At 40.2% G+C, this 26,086-nt stretch overlaps 1 protein-coding gene and 1 long non-coding RNA gene across 2 annotated transcripts in view; one reads left to right on the top strand and one right to left on the bottom strand.

Moving 5' to 3' along the window:
• The window catches only part of LOC129464411 (uncharacterized), a 62,901-nt gene extending 54,367 nt beyond the window's left edge, over nt 1-8,534 (bottom strand). Inside the window, exon 1 of the long non-coding RNA XR_010116147.1 lies at nt 8,316-8,534. This is a non-coding gene — a long non-coding RNA (uncharacterized lncRNA). The remainder of the gene's footprint in view (nt 1-8,315) is intronic.
• ZNF518B (zinc finger protein 518B) overlaps nt 1-26,086 on the top strand; it is a 50,487-nt gene extending 24,401 nt beyond the window's left edge. The window contains exons 7-10 of the mRNA XM_063619394.1: nt 4,225-4,333; nt 15,840-21,115; nt 23,237-23,683; nt 25,159-26,086. The gene's annotated coding sequence lies outside the window, so the exon portion shown is untranslated. The remainder of the gene's footprint in view (nt 1-4,224; nt 4,334-15,839; nt 21,116-23,236; nt 23,684-25,158) is intronic.

Below are 26,086 nucleotides of genomic sequence, written 5' to 3'. Positions count from 1 at the left end.
GATAGTTGTGAAATGGTAACATCCTGATAGGAGTTGAAGATCTGCAGAATGGGAATTTCAACATAATATTTGGCAATACTAAACTTGAAACAATGTATCATTTTCATTTTCCTAATTAATGAGCTAGTACCCCTTTGCAAATATTTATTGAACATTTAAATTTCCTGGGAATAGCCTGTTTATTGGGTGTTTGAATTTTCTGTGTAGAATCTATATTCTTTGTCTACTATTGAACTGTTCATTTTAAACTTTTAGAAGAAAATGTGGGCACTCTTAAAAATTCATAGAAAGGCTGGGTGCGGTGGCTCACGCCTGTAATCCCAGCACTTTGGGAGGCCAGAGGCGGGCAGATCACAAGGTCAGGAGATCGAGACCATCCTGGCTAACACGGTGAAACCCCGTCTCTACTAAAAATACAAAAAATTAGCCGGGCATGGTGGCGGGCGCCTGTAGTCCCAGCCACTCGGGAGGCTGAGGCAGGAGAATGGTGTGAACCCAGGAGGCGGAGCTTGCAGTGAGCCGAGATCATGCCATTGCACTCCAGCCTGGGCGACAGAGTGAGACTCTGTCTCAAAAAAAAAAAAAAAAAAAAAAAAAAATTCATAGAACAAAAACTTTCTTTAGGATTGGGCTTCTTGTACTTTTCTTAAAATAAATCTTTCCCTACCCTGAGTTTAAGAAAATAGTTAAGAAAATAGTCTTTCATGTTAAATTGGTATTAAAAATAAACTTTCATACAACAGTGGAATCCATATTGTTATACAAGTGGTCAGTTATAGGTTTTGTAAAAAATCTTTTTCAAAAGGATCTAGGTCCAGATTTTTTTTTTCTATATGAAAAAATTTCAAAGTCGTATTAAGTCTACACTCTCACAAAAGTTAATTCCATGTGGATTATTTACTCACTTGTCCTAAAACCCATTGTTAAAGAGTCCAAGCTTTTCCTCCTGTTTGTCACATTACATTCGTACATCCAGCTTTCATATTTGTGTGGATCTATGTCTGGGTCTCTGTGCTGTGGCATTATGCTGTTTGTTGTGACTCTTCTTCAAAATTATTTCTAATATTACAGTTTACAGGTATATAAAATATGAAAAGGCTTCCCATAGTGGATATTATAAAGATACACTAATGGCAGTAATGGTCTTGGCTATTCTTGATTCTTTGCTCTTCAATATGCATTTTATTTGTTATTTATTATTATTATTTTTGAGACAGTTTCACTCTGTCTCCCAGGTTGGAATGCAGTGGTGCAATCTCAGCTCACTGCAACCTCTGCACCTCGGGTTCAAGCAATTCTCCTGCCTCAGCCTCCCGAATAGCTGGGATAGCAGGCACATGCCACCACACCCAGCTAATTTTTGTGTTTTTAGTGGAGACGAGGTTTCACCAAATTGGCCGGACTGGTCTCGAACTCTTGACCTCAAGTGATCTGCCTGTCTCGGCTTCCCAAAGCACTGGGATTACAGTCGTGAGCCACCACACCCAGCCAATATGCATTTTAAAATGCTTGTCAAACTCTGCTGAGATTTTTATTGGAATAGCATTGACATTTTAGTTGCATTTGAGGAAAATCGTCATCAATGGGAACATGCTATCACCATTTAGTCTGGTAAATGTAATAGAAATAAAGTTGTGCCAGACCAATAACATTTCACAATTTATTTCCTATATTTTGGGGAAAAGATCTCATTTGCAATAAAAACTAAAACCAGGCCAGTCACGGTGGCTCACGCATGTAATCCCAGCACTTTGAGAGGCTGAGGTGGACAGATCATCTGAGGTCGAGAGTTTGAGCCCAGCCTGACCAACATGGAGAAACCCCATCTCCACTAAAAATACAAAAAATTACCCGGGAGTGGTAGCATGTGCCTGTAATCGCAGCTACTCAGGAGGCTGAGGCAGGAGAATCGCTTGAACCCTGGAGGCGGAGGTTGCGGTGAGCTGAGATCACACCATTGCACACCAGCCTGGGCAACAAGAGCAAAATCTCTGTCTCCCAAAAAAAAAACAATAATAATAATAAAATAAAATAAAATAAAAAAATAAAAACCCACAGGTTGCAAAATCAATTAAAGCCATGAAGAAGGAAGAGAGTTAAATAATTTGAAAATAAGAGAGGTCAGCAACATTCCAAGTGTAAATTCATTATTTAAAAAAAAATCAATTGGCTTTCTATGCATGAGAAATGGAAACAGCTCTAATAGGAATGTTTCTATCACCTCTTCTCTTGAACACTTTAAGAAAAGCCCTAACCAATGTAATATGAAATTAAAAATAAAGATGGGGGTATCCCTGTATTTTCTAGGTAGACAAAAGATTAGGGCTTAAAAGAAATCAATATTGCAAGAGACAAAAGGGTTCTTAAGAGTTTTGCCATTTCATTTAAGCATAATTTTTGTCATAGGTTTTTGGAAGATGCTCAGCTTAAGGCAATTTCCTTGATTCTCAAAGTGCTTGATTTTTTTCATAAAATTTTAACATTAAGTTTATGTGACTTTTGTTTCTTTTAAAAGAGTTTTGTCTCTTTTAAAAATAATAGATTTTTCTCATGTTTCTCCTTATATTCCTGGAACGAACCCTACCTTGTCATGATCTGTATGTATAAATGGTACTGCTAAGTTTGCAGATCTAATAGAAATCTTTATGTAAGTGATATTGCTCTGTAATTTCCCCTTTCAGTACGTCCTTACAGTGTTTCATTATCAAGATGATACTACTCTCATTGAGTGAGTTGGGTCACTTTCTGTATTTCTGTATTTGATGTAAATTGTTTCAGAGAATAGAAATTAACTGCTACTTGAAGTGGTAAGCCATCTCACCAATGGAAACATCTTGGGTGGGTGTCTTTAACAGAGAAGGAGAAACATGAATGGGGTCAGGAAGGAGGGTTTGGAAAGTCTGAAATTCTGATTTGATTGCTATATTGATTTTTTTTCAGGTTTTCTATTTTTAATTTTTCTACTCTATTCAGTTCACTATCACTAGAAACATATAAATAACAGTCATGTTCTTTTGGCATATAAATGCAAGTCAGATGATGCACCTTTTATTCCCACACAGATCTATATGTCATTACCTTAGCCTCCTGCTCCAGCTGCAATAACAAAATACCATAGACTGGGTAGCTCATTACAGAAATTTAAGACTGGCAAGTCTAAAATCAAGGCGTAGGCAGATTCAGTGTCTAGTGAGGGTCCACTTTGTGGTTCGTAGAAGGCACCTTCTCACTGAGTTCTCACATGGTAGAAGGAATGAATGAGCTCTCTAAAGTCTCTTTATAAGGGCACTAATCCCATTCATGAGGGTTTTACCCTCGTGACTTCATCACTGCCCAGAGGCATCCCCTGTTAATATCATCACATTGGAGATTAGGTTTCAACATACACATTTTGAAAGGACACAAACATTCAGACCACAGCAGCCATTGTGTGCATAACCTACATCCTCTATTTGTTATATGAGTTGTATATTATATAGGTTGTAAAGTGAAATGTTTGGGTAGGTATGCATTAATACTGTTCCAAAATAATGTTTTATTCAGTTAATGAATGCAGCTCACGAAATCTCTAAAACCATGGTTTTCCCCACCCTAACTGTGCTTAGAAACATGTCCTTATGTAAAAAAGACAGCTAGAAAGCAAATGGTGCTTGTTATAGAATGCACATTGACCAAGTTGCAAAGAACGGTGTCTGCTGCTGCTATTGCTAAACCTTACAAGTCTTCAAATATTCCTCAGAGCATTGGCCATTCATTGTACAAAGGCCTGCCTGATTTCAACACTGAGCCCATATTAGTCAGAATAATATAACAAAACTAAAATTTGAAGTACGTTAAATACAGCAAAGGTTTATGCATCCCCATGTGAAGTCCGCTAAAGGCTGGACAGCACTCCTGCCAACCTCACCTTGCGGGCCACATGCTTCAGATGGCATAACAAAACAGGGAAGATAGGGCAGGAGAAAGGAACACTGGCTCTTTAATGCCTTAGCCAGGAGGTGACACATGCCATGCCCCCAACATTCCATTAGCTGGAATTAGTTCAACAGTTTCAACTATCTGCAAGGGAAATCAGGAAATGTAGGGGACCATGGGGAATATTTGCTAAATAACTTGCCACATTAACTGTCTGACTGCGCAAGTAACTTAGCCTCCCTGTGTCCCAATGCATGTAGTATTAGCTCTAATTTTATAGCTAAAACTAGCATATTTTATATCTTGCAGATTATGAGAATTCACTCAACGTGGTATCTCAGATAGTGTTGATTCAATAAGCACTTACTAATTGATTGACATCTTTTCTGGAGCAGGCACAGACCATCTTGATGTAACAGTGAGTATACTAGCAAGATCCTTGTCCTTATGTTGCCTAGAATTTGCTACTCAAAGTGTGGTCCTTGGTCTGATAGCATCAGCGTTACCTGATATCTTGGAAGAACTATAGAATTTCTGGCCCCATCCCAACCTCCTGGATTAGAATCTGCAGATGCCTGGATGGCTTGCATGGAAATGAGAGTGCGAGAAACACTGACTAGAACACTGCTCCTTCGTTTCTCCCTTCGTCTAGTGAATTGTTTTCTTTCTCAAGAACACCTGTCCTGATTACCTCACCAACTCCACCCCCATCTCACAGTCAGGGATTAGATGTTGCCATGACATTGCTATTGCTCTTAGAAAATGAAAGGAATTATAAAGTGCTTATGGTCCAATGGGGAAGATGGCATCTTTATATTATTAGAGGAAGCAGTGCCATAGGCAATAATTAATGGTAATGTGAACCAGAGGTGTAGGGGGAAGGGGCAAGCAGGGAGGAAGAAATGGGGGACTGGAAGACAGTGTCCTTGCACTGTGCACACTGGACAGGACCCTGAAATCCAGGGTTGAAGGGAAGTGAACCAAGATGCTGTTGCTGTCCAGTTCAATTAAGAACTTGTTGGCCAGGCGTGGTGGCTCACGCCTGTAATCCCAGCACTTTGGGAGGCAGAGGCGGGCGGATCACAAGGTCAGGAGATCAAGACCATCCTGGCTAACACAGTGAAACCCCGTCTCTACTAAAAATACAAAAAATTAGCCGGGCGTGGTGGCAGGCACCTATAGTCCCAGCTACTCGGGAGGTTGAGGCAGGAGAATGGCGTGAACCCGGGAGGTGGAGCTTGCAGTGAGCCGAGATTGCACCACTGCACTCCAGTCTGGGCGAGACTCGTCTCAAAAAAAAAAAAAAAAAAAAAAAAAAACTTGTTCAGCACTGATCTCTCCAAAGTAGAATACCTGCTTGCTATGGCTTTTTGTTGCTAGTTTACTATATTGCTGGGACTAAGAGCAAGACTTCCCAGGGCCTTGTGCATAATAAGCCTGTGATTTAAAGTCTCAGCGGAGTTTGAGAAGCACCCGCTTATTGTGCATGCAAATGACTAAGAAACCCATTAAAAGGCAGATTCTGAGTCAGTGTGTCTGAAGATGCCAATGCTGCTGTTCCAGGGACCACACTTGAAAATCCTCAAGTTCTCTTTTATAAAAGCAGAATAAGCAACAGCTTTGGGGGAAAGTAGCTACTACAGCCTTGCTATTCAAACATTTTTACATATTTCTATGAACTGACATAAAAAGCAACTGTATCCTTAACTTGGAGATGTACCCTTTTGAGCCTAATATACTCAAAAATAAATTTCCCAGTCTTCTTTTAAACACTAGACAGTAAATAGTGCATCAGATTATAGGGTAGTCTGCCCATCAGCATCTCAGCAACCTAGACAAGGCTGATCCTAAGACAGCTATACCTCACCCCTCTACAGCCCTCCTCTCCAATGCCATCTTCGAGGATTTGGGCCCTTAAAGCTCTTAATAAGGTAGTTTGAACCATGGACATCTATTACCTAGGAATTTTGAATAATACTTTATAATGAACTCCTATAACTAGCCATTGTGTGGGTGGGCCCCTGGAGATCTCTAAGCTGGTCCCATGGTTTAAAAATCACTGGGGAGAATGGGCAGGTGCTTCAGGGCTAAGCAGGTGGCACTAGGGTCCCCATACCCCACCCACACCCCAGCCAGAACAGCTCCAGTTTTACCTGTTATTGCTGTGGCTATTGTTGTTTTTAATTTGTCTGCACATGTTTTGAGGAAAAGAAGCAATTTGATCCTTTGATGAACTCCTAATTTAGCCTATCATCTTACCCCGGTTAGAATGACTGTTATCAAAAAGGCAAAAAATAATAGATGTTGGCAAGGATGCAGAGAAAAGGGAGTTCATACACTGTTGGTGGGAATGTAAATTCATACAGTCATTATGGAAAACATTATAGAGATTTTTCAAGAAACTGAAAATAGAACTACCATACAATCTAGCAATCTCATTACTGGGTATTTTTCCAAAGGAAAGGAAATTAGTATAGGAAAATGATACCTGCACCCCTATGTTTATTGCAGCACTATTCACAATAGCAAAGCTAAGGAATCAACCTAAACGTCCATCAGTGGATGAGTGGATAAAGAAAATGTGGTGTATATATACACAATGAATAGTATTCAGCCATAAAAAGAATGAAATCCTGACATTTGCAGCAACATGGATGGAACTGCTGGTCATTATAAGTGAAATAATCCAAGCAAAGAAAAATATCACATGTTCTTACTCATATGTGGGAGCTAAAACAGCTAATCCCATAGAGGTAGAGAGAACAGTGATGGTCACCAGAGGCTGGGAAGGGTTTGTGTGTGAAGCAGGTGGGTGGGGATGGGGAATGAAGACAGATTGGTTAGTTGGTACAGACAGATGGAAGGAATAAATTCTAATGTTTGATAGTAGAGTAGGATGACTTTAGTTAATGACATATTATATATTTTAAAATAGGTAGAAGGGGCCGGGTGTGGTGGCTCATGCCTGTAATCCCAGCACTTTGGGAGGCTGAGTCAGGTGGCTCACTTGAGGTCAGGAGTTTGAGATCAGCCTGACCAGCATGGTGAAACCCCATCTCTACAAAAAATACAAAAAAAATTAGCCAGGCATGGTGGCACATGCCTGTAGTCCGAGCTACCTTGGAGGCTAAGGCAGGAGAATTGCTTGAACCCAGGAGGCAGAGGTTGCAGTGAGCCAAGATCACACCACTGCACTCCAGCCTGGGCGACAGAGCAAGACTCCATCTCAAAAAAAAGAAAAAAAAATTAGCCGGGCATGGTGGCACATGCCTGTAATCCCAGCTACTCAGAAGGCTGAGGCAGGAGAATCGCTTGAACCTGGCAGTGGAGGTTGCAGTGAGCCGAGATCATGCCATTGCACTCTAGCCTGGGGAACAAGAAAGTCCATCTCAAAATATAGATATATATATTTTATATATATATATTTCAGATATATATATTTTATATATAACATATATTTATATACATAACATATATATTTATATACATAACATATATATAACATATATAACTATATATATAACATATATATATAACTACACACACATATATATATGTAGAAGACAGGACTTGACATGGTCCCAACACATAGAATTGGTAAACACTCAAGGTGGTAGATACCTTAACTACCTTCACTTGCTCATTACGCATTGTATGCATGTAACAAAACATCACATGTACCATATAAATATGTACAAATATTATGTATCAAAAAACTTTAAAAAAATTAAATACTAGATGAGTCACTTCTTTTCATCTAGCCCCAATATTATATAAATCCCTGTCTTTTAAAGGATTCTGTATTATATTTAGCAGGAAATAGTGTTCTTCTTTCCAATCTGTATTTATTTTGTTAGAAATTTCACTAGGAAAGCCAATAAAAAAATTATGATTTAGAACTCAGGTTTCTCAAATAAAATGAGAAGATCATTATTGTCGGTTGTATTTGCTAGTAATTTACACAAATGCTTTCTAAAACTGGAAGTTATCCATATATTCAACGACAGTAAGAACTAAGACTTGTAAGAAAGCTAAAAATAAATAGCCATAATAAATATTTAAATGAAGCAATTTTTAAAAGCAAAATAAAGTTTTAACCTGTAGAATGTAGGGGTTGGACTAGATCATAATAATAATGCTGCTTATTATTACTGTCATTATTACTACCATCAAGTAGAGCTGGAAGGAACCCTATTTCAGTCCATCTAAACCAGATTCTCAAGTGAGCGTTCTTCTGTCTTGGCCCTAGATTGGCAGACAAGATCCCATTTGCTGGCACAGCTGGAGAACCACGGGCCATATGGCCTGAGCACACACAGGACAAGCCCTCTCTGCAGCCAGGCAGACAGTCAGGCACCAATAGAAGAGAGCTCAGAAGGAGCTGATCCTTCCATACTCACTTCCTTCTCCCAGAGGCAGTACTTGCATGTCATTCCATTTCCAGTGGAGAAGAATGAGTGGGGATGGGCACAGGTAGCATGTCTCTGGGTGTAATTCTAGTGGAAGACCCATTATGGCAACCACAGAAGTTCTCATGGCAACCATTGAGGTTCTCATGGCAACCACTGAGGTTCTTCACAATGCTGGATATGTTCTGCTTGTCTCTTCACCACCCTGCTTATGTCCAGAGAGGCCGAACTCTATGGACTGAAGTATAAGGGCTCCCTTAATCTCTGGCTTCTGTTTGGGTTTGACGATCAGAAGGTAGCAGGATAAAAAGGTCAGGGTATATGTATACCTCTAGTTTCCCCATTGCCAAGATCTCCTTCAGAAGTAGTTATATTTCTCTACTTAAGACCACAGCCAGGGGCAGAACTAGTTTTTTGAGGTGAGATGGACATTTACACAAATTTTGGACCCTCCTTTAAATAATAAAAAATTAGCTGGGTGCAGTGGCTCACTCCTGTAATCTCAGCATTTTGGGAGGCTGTAGTGGGTGGATTGCTTAAGCTCAGGAGTTCAAGACCAGCCTAGGCAACATAGTAAAACCTTGTTTCTACAAAAAAAAATAAAATAAAAATAGAAAAATTTAGCAGGGCATGGTGGTGCATGCCTGTGGTCTGACCTACTCAGGAGGCTGAGGTGGGAGGATTCTTTGAGCCCAGGAGGTGGAGTCTGCAGTGAGCCGTGATGGCACCACTGTAGTCCAGCCTGGGTGACAGAGCAAGAACCCATCTCAAAAATAATAATAATAATAATATGGGCTGGCAAGATGACCAAATAGGAACAGATCCAGTCTGCAGCTCCCAGCAAGATCAATGCAGAAGGCAGGTGATTTCTGCATTTCCAACTGAGATACCCGGCTTATCTCACTGGGACTGGTTAGACAGTGGGTGCAACCCACAGAGGGCAAGCCAAAGCAGGGTGGGGCGTCACCTCATCTGGGAAGCACAAGGGGTCGGGGAACTCTCCCTAGCCAAGGGAAGCTGTGAAGGACTGTGCTGTGAGGAACAGTGCACTCTGGCCCAGATACTACGCTTTTCCCATGGTTTTCACAAGCTGCAGACCAGGAGATTCCCTCGGGTGCCTATGCCACCAGGGCCCTGGGTTTCAAGCACAAAACTAGGCGGTCATATGGGCAGACACCGAGCTAGCTGCCGGAGATTTTTTCATACCCCAGTGGTGTCTAGAATGCCAGTGAGACAGAACCATTCACTCACCTGGAAAGGAGGCTGAAGCCAGGGAGTCAAGTGGTCTAGCTCAGTGGATCCCACCCCACGGAGCCCAGCAAGCTAAGATCCACTGACTTGAAATTCTTGCTGCCAGCACAGCAGTCTGAAGTTGACCTGGGACACTTGAGCTTGGTTGGGGGAGGGGCGTCTGCATTACTGAGGCTTGAGTAGGCGGTTTTCTCCCTCACAGTGTGAACAAAGCCACCAAGAAGTTCGAACTGGGAGGAGCCCACAGAAGCTCAGCAAAGCCACTGTACCCAGACTTCCTCTCTACATTCCTCCTCTCTGGGCAGGGCATCTCTGAAAGAAAGGCAGCAGCCCCAGTCAGGGGCTTATAGATAAAACTCCCATCTCCCTGAGATAGAGCACCTGGGGGAAGGGGCAGCTGTGGGCACAGCTTCAGCAGACTTAAACATTCCTGCCTGCTGGCTCTGAAGAGAACAGCAGATCTCCCAGCATAGTGCTTGAGCTCTGCTAAGGGACAGACTGCCTCCTCAAGTGGGTCCCTGACCCCTGTGCCTCCTGACTGGGAGACACCTCCCAGTCAGGGAGGTGGCATCTGGCAGGTGCCCCTCTGGGATGAAGCTTCCAAAGGAACAGGTAGCAATCTTTGCTGTTCTACAGCCTCTGCTGGTGATACCCAGGCAAACAGGGTCTAGAGTGGACCTCCACCAGACCTGCAGCAGAGGGGCCTCACCAATAGAAGGAAAACTAACAAACAGAAAAGAATAGCGTCAACATCAACAAAAAGGACATCCACACAGAAACCCCATCTGAAGGTCACCAACATCAAAGACTAAAGGTAGATAAATCCACGAAGATGAGGAAAAAAACAGCACAAAAAGCCTGAAAATTCCAAAAACCGGAAAACCTCTTCTCCAAAGGATCACAACTCCTTGCCAGCAAGGGAACAAAACTGGATGGAGGATGAGTTTGATGAAGTGACAGAAGTAGGCTTCAGAAGGTGGGTAATAACAAACTCCTCTGAGCTAAAGGAACATGTTCTAACCCAATGCAAGGAAGCTAAGAACCTTGAAAAAAGGTTACAGGAATTGCTAACTAGAATAACCAGTGTAGAGAAGACTGGTAGAGATGACCTGATGGAGCTGAAAAAATACAATACGAGAACTTCATGAAGCATACACAAGTATCAAAAGCTGAATCGATCAGGCAGAAGAAAGGATATCAGATATTGAAGATCAACTTAATGAAATAAAGCATGAAGACAAGATTGGAGAAAAATGAATGAAAAGGAATGAACAAAACCTCCAAGAAATATGGGACTATATGAAAAGACCAAACCTATTTTTGATTGCTGTACCTGAAAGTGACAGGGATAATGGAATCAAGTTGGAAAACACCCTTCAGGATATTATCTAGGAGAACTTCCCCAACCTAGCAAGACAGGCAAACATTCAAATTCAGGAAATACAGAGAACACCATAAAGATACTCCTCGAGAAGAGCAACCCCAAGACGTATAATCTTCAGATTCACCAAGGTTGAAATGAAGGAAAAAATATTAAGGGCAGGCAGAGAGAAAGGTTGGATTACCCACAAAGGGAAGCCCATCAGACTAACAGCAGATCTCTCTGCAGAAACCCTGTAAGCCAGAAGAGAGTGGGGGCCAATATTCAACATTCTTAAAGAATTTTCAACCCAGAATTTCATATCCAGCCAAACTAAGCTTCATAAACGAAAGAGAAATAAAATCCTTTACAGATAAGCAAATACTGAGAGATTTTTGTCACCACCAGGCCTGCCTTACAAGAGCTCCTGAAGGAAGCACTAAACATGGAAAGGAAAAACCCGTAACAGCCACTGCAAAAACATACCAAATCGTAAAGACCATCGACACTATGAAGAAACTGCATCAACTAATGGGTAAAATAACCAGCTAGCATCATAGTGACAGACCAAATTCACACATAACAATATTAGCCTTAAATATAAATAGGCGAAATGCCCCAATTAAAAGACACAGACTGGCAAATTGGATAGAGTCAAGACCCATCAGTGTGCTGTATGCAAGAGACCCAACTCACATGCAAAGACACACATAGGTTCAAAATAAAGGGATGGACAAATATTTACCAAGCAAAGGGAAAGCAAAACAAACAAAAAAACAAAACAGCATTTGCAATCCTAGTCTCTGATAAAACAGACTTTAAACCAACAAAGATCAAAAAAGACAAAGAAAGGCATTACATAACGGTAAAGGGATCACTGCAACAAGAAGAGCTAACTATCCTAAATACATATGTACCCAATACAGGAGCACCCAGATTCATAAAGCAAGTTCTTAGAGACCTACAAAGAGACTTAGACTCCCACACAATAATAGTGGGAGACTTTAACACCCCACTGTCAATATTAGACAGATCGAGACAGAAAATTAACAAGGATATTCAGGACTTGAACTCAGCTCTGGACCAAGTGGACCTAATAAACTTCTACAGAACTCTCCACCACAGATCAACAGTATATACATTCTTCTCAGCACCACATCACACTTACTGTAAAATTGACCACATAATTGTATGTAAAACACTCCTCAGCAAATGCAGAAGAATGGAAATCATAACAAACAGTCTCTCAGACCACAGTGCAATCAAATTAGAACTGAGGATTAAGAAACTCACTCGAAACTGCACAACTACATGGAAACTGAACAACCTGCTCCTGAATGACTACTGGGTAAATAACAAAATTAAGGCAGGAATAAATAAGTTATTTGAAATCAATGAGAACAAAGACACAAAGTGCCAGAATTTCTGGGACACAGCTAAGCAATATTTAGAGGGAAATTTATAGCACTAAATGCCCACAGGAGAAAGCAGGATATATCTAAAATCAACACCCTAAGATCACAATTAAAGGAACTAGAGAAGCAAGAGCAAATGCATTCAAAAGCTAGCAGAAGACAAGAAATAACTAAGATTAGAGCAGAACTGAAGGAGATAGAGAAATGAAAAACCCTTCAAAAAAATCAATGAATCCAGAAGCTAGTTTTTTTGAGGATTAACAAAATAGACCACTAGCCAGACTAATAAGAAAAGAGAGAAGAATCAAACAGACGCAATAAAAAATGATAAAGGGGATATCAGCACTGATCCCACAGAAATACAAACTACCATCAGAGAATACTATAAACACTTCTATGCAAATAAACTAGAAAATCTAGAAGAAATGGATAAATTCCTGGACACATTCACCCTCCCAAGACTAAACCAGGAAGAAGTTGAATCCCTGAATAGACCAATAACAAGTTCTGAAATTGAGGCAGAAATTAATAGCCTACCAACCAAAAAAAAGCCCAGGACCAGATGGATTCACAGCTGAATTCTACCAGAGGTAAAAAGAGGAGCTGGCACCATTCCTCCTGAAACTATTTCAAACAATAGAAAAAGAGGGACTCCTTGCTAACTCATTTTATGAGGTATTATCCTGATACAAAAACATGGTAGAGACACAACAAAAAAAAGAAAATTTCAGGCCAATGTCCCTAATGAACATCAATGAGAAAATCCTCAGTAAGATACTGGCAAACTGAATCCAGCAGCACATCAAAAAGCTTAGCCATCACGATCAAGCAGGCTTCATCCCTGGGATGCAAGGCTGGTTCAACATATGCAAATCAATCAATGTAATCCATCACATAAACAGAACCAATGACAAAAACCACATGATTATCTCAATAGATGCAGAAAAGGCCTTCGATAAAATTCAACACCCCTTCATGTTAAAAACTCTCAATAAACTAGGTATTGATGGAACATATCTAAAAATAATAAGAGCTATTTATGACAAACTTGCAGCCAATATCATACTGAGTGGACAAAAGCTGGAAGCATTTCCTTTGAAAACTGGCACAAGACAAGGATGCCCTCTCTCACCACTCCTATTCAACATAGTATTGGAAGTTCTGGCCAGGGCAATCAGGGAAGAGAAACAAATAAAGGGTATTCACATAAGAAGTGAGGAAGTCAAATTGTCTCTGTTTGCAGATGACATGATTGTACATTTAGAAAACCCCATTGTCTCAGCCCAAAATCTCCTTAAGCTGATAAGCAACTTCAGCACAGTCTCAGGATACAAAAGCAATGTGCAAAAATCACAAGCATTCCTATACACCAATAATAGAGAGCCAAATCATGAGTGAACATCCATTCACAATTGCTACAAAGAGAATAAAATACCTAGGAATACAACTTACAAGGGATGTGAAGGACCTCTTCAAGGAGAAGGACAAACCACTGCTCAAGGAAATGAGACAGGACACAAACAAATGGAAAAATATTCCATGTTCATGGATAGGAAGAATCAATATCGAGAAAATGGCCACACTGCTGAAATTAATTTATAGATTCAATGCTACCCCATCAAGCTACTATTTACTTTCTTCACAGAATTAGAAAAAACTACTTTAAATTTCATATGGAACCAAAAAAGAGCCTGTATAGCTAAGACAGTCCTAAGCAAAAAGAACAAAGCTGGAGTCATTACACTACCTGACTTCAAACTATATTACCAGGCTACAGTAACAAAAACAGCATGGTACTGGTACCAAAACAGATATATAGACCAATGGAACAGAACAGAGGCCTCAGAAATAACACCACACATCTACAACCATCTGATCTTTGACAAACCTGACAAAAACAAGCAATGGGGAAAGGATTCCTTATTTAATAAATGGTGTTGGGAAAACTGGCTAGCCATATGCAGAAAACTGAAACTGGACACCTTCCTTATACCTTATACAAAAATTAAGTCAAGATGGATTAAAGATTTAAATGTAAAACCTAAAACCATAAAAACCCTAGAGGAAAACTTAGGCAATACCATTCAGGATGTAGGTATGGGCAAAGACTTCATGACTAAAACACCAAAAGCAATGGCAATAAGAGCCAAAATTGACAAATGGGATCTAATTAAACTAAAGAGCTTCTGCACAGCAAAAGAAACTATCATCAGAGTGAACAGGCAACCTACAGAATGGGAGAAAATCTTTGCAATCTATCCATCTGACAAAGGACTACTATCCAGATTCTACAAGGAACACAACAAATTTACAAGAAAAAAAACATCAAAAAGTGGGCAAAGGATATGAACAGATACTTCTCAAAAGAAGACATTTATGCAGCCAACAAACATATGAAAAAATGCTCATCATCACTGGTCATTAGGGAAATGCAAATTGAAACCAGAATGAGATGCCATCTCATGCCAGTTAGAATGGCGATCATTACAAAGTCAGGAAACAACAGATGCTGGAGAGGATGTGGGGAAACAGGAATGCTTTTACACTGTTGTTGGGAGTGTAAATCTGTTCAACTGTTGTAGAAGACAGTGTGATGATTCCTCAAGGATCTACAACCAGATATACCATTTGACCCAGCAATTCCATTGCTGGGTATATGTCCAAAGGATTATAAATCATTCTATAATAAAGACACATGCACACATATATTTATTTCGGCACTGTTTACAATAGCAAAGACTTGGAACCAACCCAAATGCCCATCAATGATAGGCTGGATAAAGAAAATGTAGCAGATATATGCCATGAAATACTATGCAACCATAAAAACGGATGAGTTCATGACCTTTGCAGGGACATAGATGAAGCTGGAAACCATCATTCTTAGCAAACTAATACAGGAACAGAAAACCAAACACTGCCTATTCTCATTCATAAGTGGGAGTTGAATAATGAGAACACATGGACACAGGGAGGGGAACATCACACACTGTTGGGGAGTGGGGGGCTAGGGGAGGGATGGCATTAGGAGAAATACATAATGTAGATGACAGGTTGTTGGGTGCAGCAAACCACCATGGCACACGTACACCTATGTAACAAACCTGCACATATATCCCAGAACTTAAAGTATAATTTTAAAAAAGTCAAAACAGTCAAAAATAATAATAGCTACAGGTTTTCAAGAAATATATAATATAAAAAATGTAAATAGTGAAATAAGTGAAAAAATTGTGTGGGGGACAGGTACAAGTCTAATGTTTCTGTATGCAAAAGAATTTATGTTATCAGTATAAAATAGTCTATTATACTTATGAGATGTTTTATTTCAGTCCTAAGTAAACACAAACCAAAAAACTGTAGCAGATACACAAACAATAAAAAAAAGGGAATAAAAACTTAGCACTACAAAAAGAAATAATAATAAATGCTCCCTCTCTGGGTGGACATCAGCTAAATTTGGCCTGGATTTCCTTTCTGCTCTAACAGGACAGCACTGGGTTCAAGGCCTCGCAATTGCTGTGTTCTCTCTCCCTCAGCACCCAGAGATGCCCTCTGCATCATGCTGCTGTGCCTGCTGCTGCCAATGGGTGAGGGAGGGGTGGTGTTGGTAATTCAGGGCTGTTTTTTCTATCTCTTTAGTGCCTCTTTCAGCTATATGAAGTTAAAACCAGGTGCTGTGTGTGCTCACATGATTATTAGTTCTTATAAAGGTGTTTTTTTTCTGTGTAGATAGGTGTTAACTTGGTCATCTTGTTGGGGGGACAATCAGTGGAGCTTTCTATTCCATCATCTTGCTTTGCCTTTCCCCACTGTATCTTTGTATTCACAGTTCCCTCTTCTAAGGATACCAGCCATACTGGATTTAGAGTCCACTCTAATCCAATATGACCACCTAATTATATCTGCAGAGATCCTATTTCTATATATGGTCACATTGATAACTTTTAGGGCTTTAGACTTGAGGGAACACAATTCAATCCACAACAGTGCACATATGTGAAGTTTCTCTATTAACCTTTAGTCTACAATCTAGACTTTAAGACAAACAATCAGACAACAATTTGCATCCCCTTGCCTCAATTTGGTAATGTTTGTCATCTAGGCTTCTGGCCAAGTTGTCTTATTTAGCTTTTAGTAAACTACTTTAAGATTTGCATTTTAATTTTACTGTTGCTCAGAAGCATTTGAAAATTAACCATTCTAGTTTTCTTAAAACCTTCCTTTCTCTAGCCTTTCCAAATCAGTGTTTCTTCCTGAGTTGCCGTCTTATCCTTCCAAGCATCTCCTTCAAGTATCCATCTGTGTCAGGGGTCCCACCAAGACCACCCCGAGTTTTCATGACCCACTACAAGAGCTCTCAGGACCCATCATATAGTCATACTTGTAGCTAAGATTTATCGCAGTGAAGGGATAAAAAATACAGTGAGCAAAAGGGGAGGGTACATAGAGACAAGTCCAGAACAAACCAGGTACAAGCCCCCAGGAATCTTCTAATTGTGGAGTCACACAGGGCACACTTAACTCCTACTGCAAGGAGTTGTGACAAAGTACCTACCTGGGAAGCTCATTAGAGGTTTTTATTAGAGCTCATAAAAAACAGTTTTTATTGGGGCCTGGTTTTGTTGACACCCTCTGCCTGGCATGCATTCAGCACAAACCACATTGTCTGCCCACAATGGGCACAGTGAGACACTCTTATTGAGAGGAAACTTCCTATCAGTGTGAGTAACTGTTTACCAGCCTGGGGCCAACCTTCAAGCAGACCCTTCTAAAGATCAGTCTCAGACACCGCTGTGTTAGCTCTTTTCTTCTACCCTTTACCACTTCCCTTCTCTTTTTGCCATTCCCTTGGGATCTTCCTAAATTTTTATTTCTCCAGATGAATTAAATAATAGTTAAAGAACATTTAAAGTAATTTTTTTGCATGCTGGGCATTACTTGAGATTATAATTTGTTTATGATATATAAAGATGTATTTCCATTTTTGACACAGTGAAAAAAATGATAGACAACAGAGGCACATCCTGTGCTTGCATATGTAGGAAGTCAATATTATTCAAATAGAAAGAGAGGAAGTCAAACTACCTCTTTGCAGACAATATATTTCTATCTAGAAAACCCCATAGTCTCGGTCCAAAGGCTCCTAGAACTGATAAACAACTGCAGTGAAGTTTCAGAATATCAAATTGATATACAAAAATTATACACCAGTAACATCCAAGCTGAGGGCAAAATCTAGAATGCAATCCCATTCACAAAAGCCAAAAAAAACCCAAAAAACAAAAAACAAAAGTAAGATACCTAGGAACATAGCTAACTAGAGAGGTGAAACATCTCTGCAAAAAGGATTACAAAACACGGCTTAAAAAAATCAGAGATGACGGCCGGCGTGGTGGGTCATGCCTGTAATCCCAGCACTTTGGGAGACTGAGGCAGGTAGATCACCTGAGGTCAGGAGTTCGAGACCAGCCTGGCCAACATGGTGAAACCTGTCTCTACTAAAAATACAAAAATTAGCCAGGCATGGTGGCGGGTGCCTGTAATCCCAGCTTCTTGAGAGGCTGAGGCAGGAGAATTGCTTGAACCTGGGAGGCAGTGAGCCAAGATTGCACCACTATACTGCAGCCTGGGCGACAGAGGAAGACTCCATCTCAAAAAAAAAGGAAAAGAAAAGAAATCAGAGATGACACAAACAAATGTAAAAACATTCCATGCTCATGGATAGGAAGACTAGACTCAACATTGTTAAAATGGCCTTATTACCCAAAGCAACTTACAGATTCAGTGCTATTTCTCTCAGACCAGCAACATCATTTTTCACAGAATTAGAAAAAAAAATGATTCTAAAATTCATATGGAACTAAAAAGACTGAATAGCCAAAGGAATCCTAAGCCGAAAGAACAAAGCCAGAAGCACCACACTACTGGACTTCAAACTATACCACAAGGCTACAGTAACCAAAACAACATGGTACTGGTACCAAAACAGATATATAGACCAATGGAATAGGTTAGGAAACCCAGAAATAAAGCCACACACCTACAGCCATCTGGTCTTTGACATAATTGACAAAAACGAGAAATGGGGAAAGGACTCCTTAATAAATAGTGCTGGGATAACGGGCTAGCCATATGCAGAAGATTGAAACTGGACCCCTTCCTCTCACCACATACAAAACTCAATTTAAGATGGATTAAAGTCTTAAATGTAAGACCTAAAACTATGAAAACCTTAGAAGAAAACCTAGAAAATGCCATTCAGGACATAGGTCTTGGCAAAGATTTCAGGACAAAGTCTCCAAAAGCAATTGCAATAAAGAATATTTGTAGATAAGTAGGACCCAATTAAATAACTTCTGCACAGCAAAAGAAACTATCAACAGAGTAAACAGACAGCCTCCAGAATGGGAGAAAATATGTGCAAACTATGCACCTGACAAAGTTCTAATATCCAGAATCTATAGGGAATCTTAAATCAGCAAGCAAAAAACAAGCAACCTTGTTAAAATGGGTAAAGGACATGAACAGACATTTCTCAAGATGACATTTCTCAAAAGAAGACATATGCACAGCCAAACATTAAAAATGCTGAACATCACTAATCATTAGAGAAATGCAAATCAAAACTACAATGAGGTGTCATATCCCACACCAGTCGGAATGTCTATTATTAAAGTCAGAAAATTACAGATGCTGGCAAGATTTTGGAGAAAAGGGAATGCTTATATACTTCTGGTGGGAATGTAAATTAGTTCAGCCACTGTAGAAAGCAGTTGGAGATTTCTCAAAGAACTCAGAACTACTGTTTGACCCAGCAAAATCATTATTGAGTATATGCCTGTATTAGTCCATTCTCGCACTGCTATAAAGAGATACCTGAAACTGGGTAATTCCTAAAGAATACCTGAAACTGGGTAATTCCTAAAGAATTAATTGGCTTATGGTTCTGCAGGCTGCACAGGAAGCATGATGCTGGCCTCTGCTTCTGGGGAGGTCTCAGGAAACTTTCAATCATGGTGGAAGGCAAAAGGGAAGAAAGGCACATCTTACATGGCCAGAGCAGAAGGAAGAGAGTGAGGGGGGAGGTGCTACACACTTTTAAACAGCCAGTTCTCATGAGAACTCACTCACTACCATGAGAACAGCACCAAAGGGATGATGCTAAATCATTCATAAGCAGCCTGTCCCCCTCTGAACCTAAAAGGTGAAAAAGGAGAAAAAAAAGATTTGATTATGTATAGGTCCCCCACATTTCTTAGGCTTATTCCTATGTGTTTAATTGTTTTACCTTAGTTCTATAAATATGATCTTTTCTTCCATTATATGTTGATCATTCATTGTTTTTAATCTTTTTTTAAAAAATGTTACTAATTTATATATATTAAAGTTCCAACTTGTCACATTTATGTAGTATTAGTAGATACCAAAATAATTCATAGAAAATTAGTATACATATTTAGAAATAATTATTGCAAATAACATACCAAGTTCTTCTTATACCTGTTTTTCTCTTCTATTTAACTGCTTTGACTGGTACATTCAGAATAATATTAAATACTACTAGTTATTCAGAAGGCTGAGAAGGTAGGATTGCTTGAGCCTAGGGGTTTGAGACCGGCCTGGGCAGTATACCAAGACACGTCTCTAAAAACAAACATTTTAAATAGTACTACTAATATCAAATCTAGTGTTAGTACTAGTAAGTATCAGATTACTTTTGGTATTTCACTCTAATCCAGGCTTATTGCTTTGGGTGGAGGAATCTGATTAGAAATATATATAACTTGCTAGATATTAAAATCTATGTTCCCATATGTACTTAGGTCTGCATGTGAACGTACTATTCTATACAGTTATTTTCTTTTCCTGTATTACATTCTCAATTATTGAACTTTATAATAAACTTTAACATCTACAATCTAATAATTACTTTTTGGGAAGGGTTGTTGAGTTTTTTTTTCAAATGTCTTTCACATTGTAATGATTATATGTGAGTTTTTTACTCCTTGGGGCTATTAATAAAGTAAATCATTGAACCATCCTGAATTCCATTTAACTGATTGTATTATTGATACTATTCCTGTTGTTACTATTGATACTATTATACCCAACAAAATATAGTTTATATACATGTTCCTAGTGGGCCTCCTAATATTTTACATTGCTTTAGAGATTTGATACTCCAAGCAATATTTCCTTAAAATTAATGGCAAACATGTCATTCCTACATAATTCAATAGCCAGCCCTTTAAAAAAGATATTTCTCTTACATAAAATATTATACCCCCAAAATTATGAATAACTCTTTGGTATTGTCTAACACCCTATCTATATTCAAATATCCCTAATTGTCTCAAAATGTATTGTTCAAACTAAGATCTAAACAAAGTACTTGCATTTCATTTGCTTATTTTCTTAGCTATCTAACTTGGCTCTGGATGCTATCTGTAAACAGCACAAGTAGTAACTGAATTTGAGGCAGGTGGTCTGAGGCTAACTTCATATGACTTGCAAGAAGCCTACAGCAATGCCTTGAGCCCCGCAAGAAATACAGCTGTCTTTCCAGATTAAAGTCCTGGCCTGCAGATTTGGCTAAGAAGCAAGAAAAATAGGAACACCCACCAAAGTCAAGTCAGCCTCACTGGAAAGATTTGCCTCTTTGGAATGGAGCCTTAACCAAAGCTCAAACACACTTTTCCTATTATTTTCGCCTGAGCCGCCCTTTGCCAAGGGAATGACTACACATGCCCAAGTCAGTTCAGGTCAGTGCTAGAGCATCACAGGGCCCTGCTTCCTAAGTCCTAATCAGCTTGACCAAGTAGAAACAGTTGTTCATCATGAGCAATGGAGAAAGATGCTTCCATGATCCACCAACTGCTCTTGTACTAATATTTGAGGTTTGGGGCCCTGGCAAGGCCCAAAGCCTTGATCTGGCTCCTTATTAGTTGTGTTCCCAGCCACCAGAATTTGTCTGTCAACACATCTGGCCAATGGATCAAGATCTTACAAGATACTAACATTAGTTAGCTGATATGGTTTGGCTGTGTCCCCACCCAAATTTAATCTTGTAGTTCCCCTAATTCTCATGTGTCATAAGAGGGATCCAGTGGGAGGTAATTGAATCATGGGGGCAGTTACTGCCATGCTGTTCTCATGATAGTGAGTTCTCATGAGATCTGATGGTTTTATAAGGGGCTTTCCGCCCCCCTTCTCTCTTCTTCCCCTTGCTGCTGCCTTGTGAAGAAGGATGTGCTTGTGTCCCCTTCTGCCATGATTATAAGTTTCCTGAGGCCTCTCTAGCCCTGCAGAACTGTGAGTCAATTAAACCTCTTTCATTTATAAATTATCCAGTCTTGGGTATTTCTTCATTTCTTCATAGCAGCATGAGAATGGACTAATACATTAGCCTTCAACATTTTTTTTTTCTTAACTCGTGTTCTGTCACCCAGGCTAGAATGCAGTGGTGTGATCATGGCTTACTACAGCCTTGACTTCCTGGGCTCAAGCAAACCCCCTACCTCAGCCTTTTGAGTAGCTGGGACTACAGACATGCACAGCCATGCCTGGCCAATTTTTTGTGCGTGTGTGTGTGTGTGTGTGGAGATGGGGTCTACATTATGTTGTCTAGGCTGGTCTGGACTTCCTGAGCTCAAGTGATCCTGACACCTTAGTCTCCCCAAGTGCTGGGATTACAGTACAGGCATGAGCAATGGGCCTAGCGCCTTCAACTTTTCTATCTAGTCCCAAATTAGGAAATCAACCAAGGAATAACACAGAAGTCAGACAGAGTTAAATACCCTAACTTCATTTCTGGCAACTAGATTGGAGAACGCAGTTGACACATGTGGTCATAATAAGCCTCTTGAGATTTCACATGCTATAGATACCTGCCATCCAGTCACTGACCCTGCAGGACATCAAAGTCTTCGTTACAGAACCAGCTGCACCCTGTTAGTGCCCCACAAAAGGGAGTAGAAGACAACACACATCCTGTGGGTTGGGGGAACCCAGAAAAGAATGATCACCCTGGTGATCAGCCACACAGGCTCAGCTCATTACCCTAACAGGACGGGACCCCTTTACTACTCCTCTGAGCCAAAGCAAAGTTCACAAGGAAGAGAGCTGGAAGTACTCTTCATATACTTCTGGATAGTGGAACAGAGAGTCCCTTCTCCATGTAAAAATGTGAGGAATGCAGGTAAGAGTAACAGGACATCTCCCTTATGGGAAACAAAACCTAAGAGGGGAACTGGCAGTGACATGTTAGGACCACTCTTTTCAGTTACTAGGTGTACACAAAAAAAAGTGTTAGGTGCTCCTGTGCACCAGCACTCTCATAGGTGTCTGATAGGTGTTACATGAACATTATATGATTTTCTCCTTTCAATAGCACTTAAGGAAAACAATCTCCCCAGGATCACCCAGCTAGTGAATGTTAAACTTCTTGAGTCCTGGTTTCTCTACCTATAAAAAAGACAAACAGATTCAACCATTTCCAAACTCACTGCTTTTTCATATAAACCAAGCTAGCCAGGTGCAGTGGCTCACACTTGTAATTGCAGCTGCTCATGAGGTTGAGATGAAAGAATCACTTGAGCCCAGGAGTTTGAGACCAGCCTGGGCAATATAACAAGACCCCATATTTAAAAGATAGAATAACAACCAAGCCACTTTCGGAAGTCTGACTCACGAAACAAACTATGCCAACTAGCCTTTTCTCCTTGCCATCTAGTTCCGACTCAGTAATTCCCAGATTTTGTAACTACCTAAGCACCATGTGTTGACCATCTATTCCCACAGGATTGGGGTGGGGGTGAAAAGCAGAAAGGATGGTAAAAACTGAGTATTTAACATTTCCCTAGACCCTTTTTTTTTTTTAACAGAAAGCTATAAATCTTCGGCTGGGCCCAGCTAATGTGTTGTAATAAAAGGAGATGTTGATTCGATTTTTACAATCCGTCATTCCAAGGCCAGAGAAAAACAGGAAAAGAGCTGCTTTTCTTGGAAGAAAGAGAACATTTGTCAAATTGTTTCTACTTATTTGTACTCACACATCCTGTCTCTCCTAATATCTCACCTGTCAGAGACTAACAGGATAAAAGCGGACAGGTAGAATGGCTTTAAATTATGTGTATTGAGAAAAATAATGAAAAACAGCATGCAAAAGAATCCAAGGAAATTAACATGGTTGCTGCTTAGTTCCCTCCTGCTCCCCACTGGAGGCTGAGGAGGAAGGTAACATTTCTATTCAATTCAATCCAAAAATTGTTAGGAAATGGAGATGCAAAGATGATGACATGGCCCTCAGTGAACTCAGAATAGATGAGAAGGTAAGTCTGATATATGTGCTAAGAGCAATGAGGGTGATGAGCCTAGGGTAACAGATGCAGACTCCCCCACCCGAGGATGCCTTTGGAAGAGATGATATCTGAGCCAAGTCAGAGGTTGTGCAGCAGTGAGCCAGCAAAATGAATAGTGGGACAAAGTCAGCAATAAGAGCATTCTAGGCAAAGGAAATACAAACAACAAAAAAATGCCCAACATGTACCAGGCCTTGCTGCCTTCTGATACTGTCTTAAGTGCTTTTCATGCAATCTTAACTCTGATGATACTGTGTTCAATGAAACCGCTGCTATCAGCATCCCTATTTTTCAAATCTAACAATAAGGCTGTAAAAGTTAAGTAGCTTGCCCAAGCAGTGGGTGGTACACATCAGAATGAGGATTTGAACTCAGGTCAGTATGATTCTAAAGCCTCATTTTTTAATAGCAACAAGCTACACTGCTCTCCCAAAGTGATGAGCAAAGGTGCCAAATGTGGGTGACAGCATATCACCAGTGGGTAATGACTACAAACAATGCTGTTTCCAGATGGTTATGTGGGAAGCAGAGAGCAGCTAAAGATTACATGAAACTTTTTTTTTTTTTGAGATGGAGTTTCGCTCTTGTTGCCCAGGCTGGAGTGCAATGGCACAATCTCAGCTCACTGCAACCTCTGCCTTCCGGGTTCAAGTGATTCTCCTGTCTCAGCCTCCCAACTAGCTGGGATTACAGGCGCCCACCACCACACCCAGCTAATTTTTGTATTTTTAGTAGAGACGGGGTTTCACCATGTTGGCCAGGCTGGTCTCAAACTCCTGACCTCAGGCGATCCACCCACCTCGGCCTCCCAAAATGCTGGGATTACAGGCATGAGCCACCATGCCAGGCCACATGAAACATTTTATGTACCATGTGAAGAGATTGAATGTTATCCTGGGGTAACAGGATCTCGGAAGATGTTTAAACAGATAAATGCCATGGCCAGATGTGTTTTATATTCATTCTCTTTGGTCTCACACCACAGTAACATGAGAGGATCAGAGACAAGATCAGAGACAAAAAGACTAGTAAGATCTAATGGTAACCCAGGAAGGAGAGTGTATGAATTAGGATGGTGGGAGCTCAGATGGAGAAGAGTGAGACAATTTGAGAAATACTAAAGAACAGTAGGACTGGTGGGTATAATGGGTGTAGGCATGATGGAAGAGGAGGAGGAGGAAGAGTTAAGGATGACTCCAGGTTTTCTGTTGGAATGACTAAGTGAACATTAGTACCTCCACCTGGAACAAGAGCACAAGGAGAACTGTTTAGCTTGAGTTCAGATAATGCAACAGATTCTTAATTACATAAACTAATTTCTGTAAGTTTGTTATGTAAATTATGTAAGCTTGTTTGACTTGGTTTTGAAATGGCTCATGGTTATACCTGTTACAGCTGGATTCCAGGACTCAACTATAATCAGAATTTTTCTTTCATTCTCTCAGCTTGAATTTCCTTTTGTAGCACCCTTGGGCTCACTCTTTATGGTGGTGATAACAATTGACACGCTTTATTTTCCGATCAACAAGCTTCCGATCTGACAAGCTGAAGAGGCTTGGCTTTTAGCAACCACATCAACTCTTGGGAAGGAACTTGAACAGCCCCCACTGGGCTCATATATCTGCCCCCTGGAAAATCACTGAGTGGTTGGGAAGAGATAATCTGAACAGTGATTCTGGATTATATGTCCTTCCTGCTGGTGGGAGGAAGTACAGTCAGGGAAACCTCTGAAGGGAAGAGCACTTCCATTACCAAAATAGATTTGCCTAGCGAATAGGCCAAAGCACAGAAACCCACTCCATGGGAAAACATCCCATCTGATTATATGACTGCAGAACATGGAGGGACAGGACGAGGTTGAAGGTCAACACTTGAAGTCATCAGCCACCCTTGAAGTTAAAACTGAAGGACAGTATAGATAAGATTGAGTCAAGGATGAAAGAATTCAGAGAATACCACCCTTTAAGACAGGAAGAGAAACAGAAACTAGAGCGAAACAGAGGAGAATAACGTGCCAAAGAATGTATGAGCATTGTCTCATTTAACTTCGTCACCAATACAGCCCTATAAGGAGGGCATAAGTGTTTTTTTTTCCCATTTTAACAGTAAAATTACTTTGAGTTATTATTCTTGCTCATCATCAAATCTGCTAAGTGACAGAGCTGGGACTGGAATCTTTTCTTGTGAGACTCCAACTCCATTCTACTAGAAAGATAACATATTCCCCACCAAGGACATAAGATATATGCTGTTCCCAGATGTTTTCTCCTAGCACGTGGGAGAATTTATTTTTAAAACACATATTTTCTTCTTGGCAGTAAATAGCATCTTTGCTCCACAAAGAAACCAAATTAAAAACAGTTCTGATCCTCA

The sequence above is a fragment of the Symphalangus syndactylus genome, chromosome 16 (genome assembly GCF_028878055.3).
Source record: "Symphalangus syndactylus isolate Jambi chromosome 16, NHGRI_mSymSyn1-v2.1_pri, whole genome shotgun sequence".
In the NCBI taxonomy this organism is placed as follows: Eukaryota; Metazoa; Chordata; class Mammalia; order Primates; family Hylobatidae; genus Symphalangus; species Symphalangus syndactylus.
This window is presented reverse-complemented; position numbering and strand designations above follow the sequence as displayed.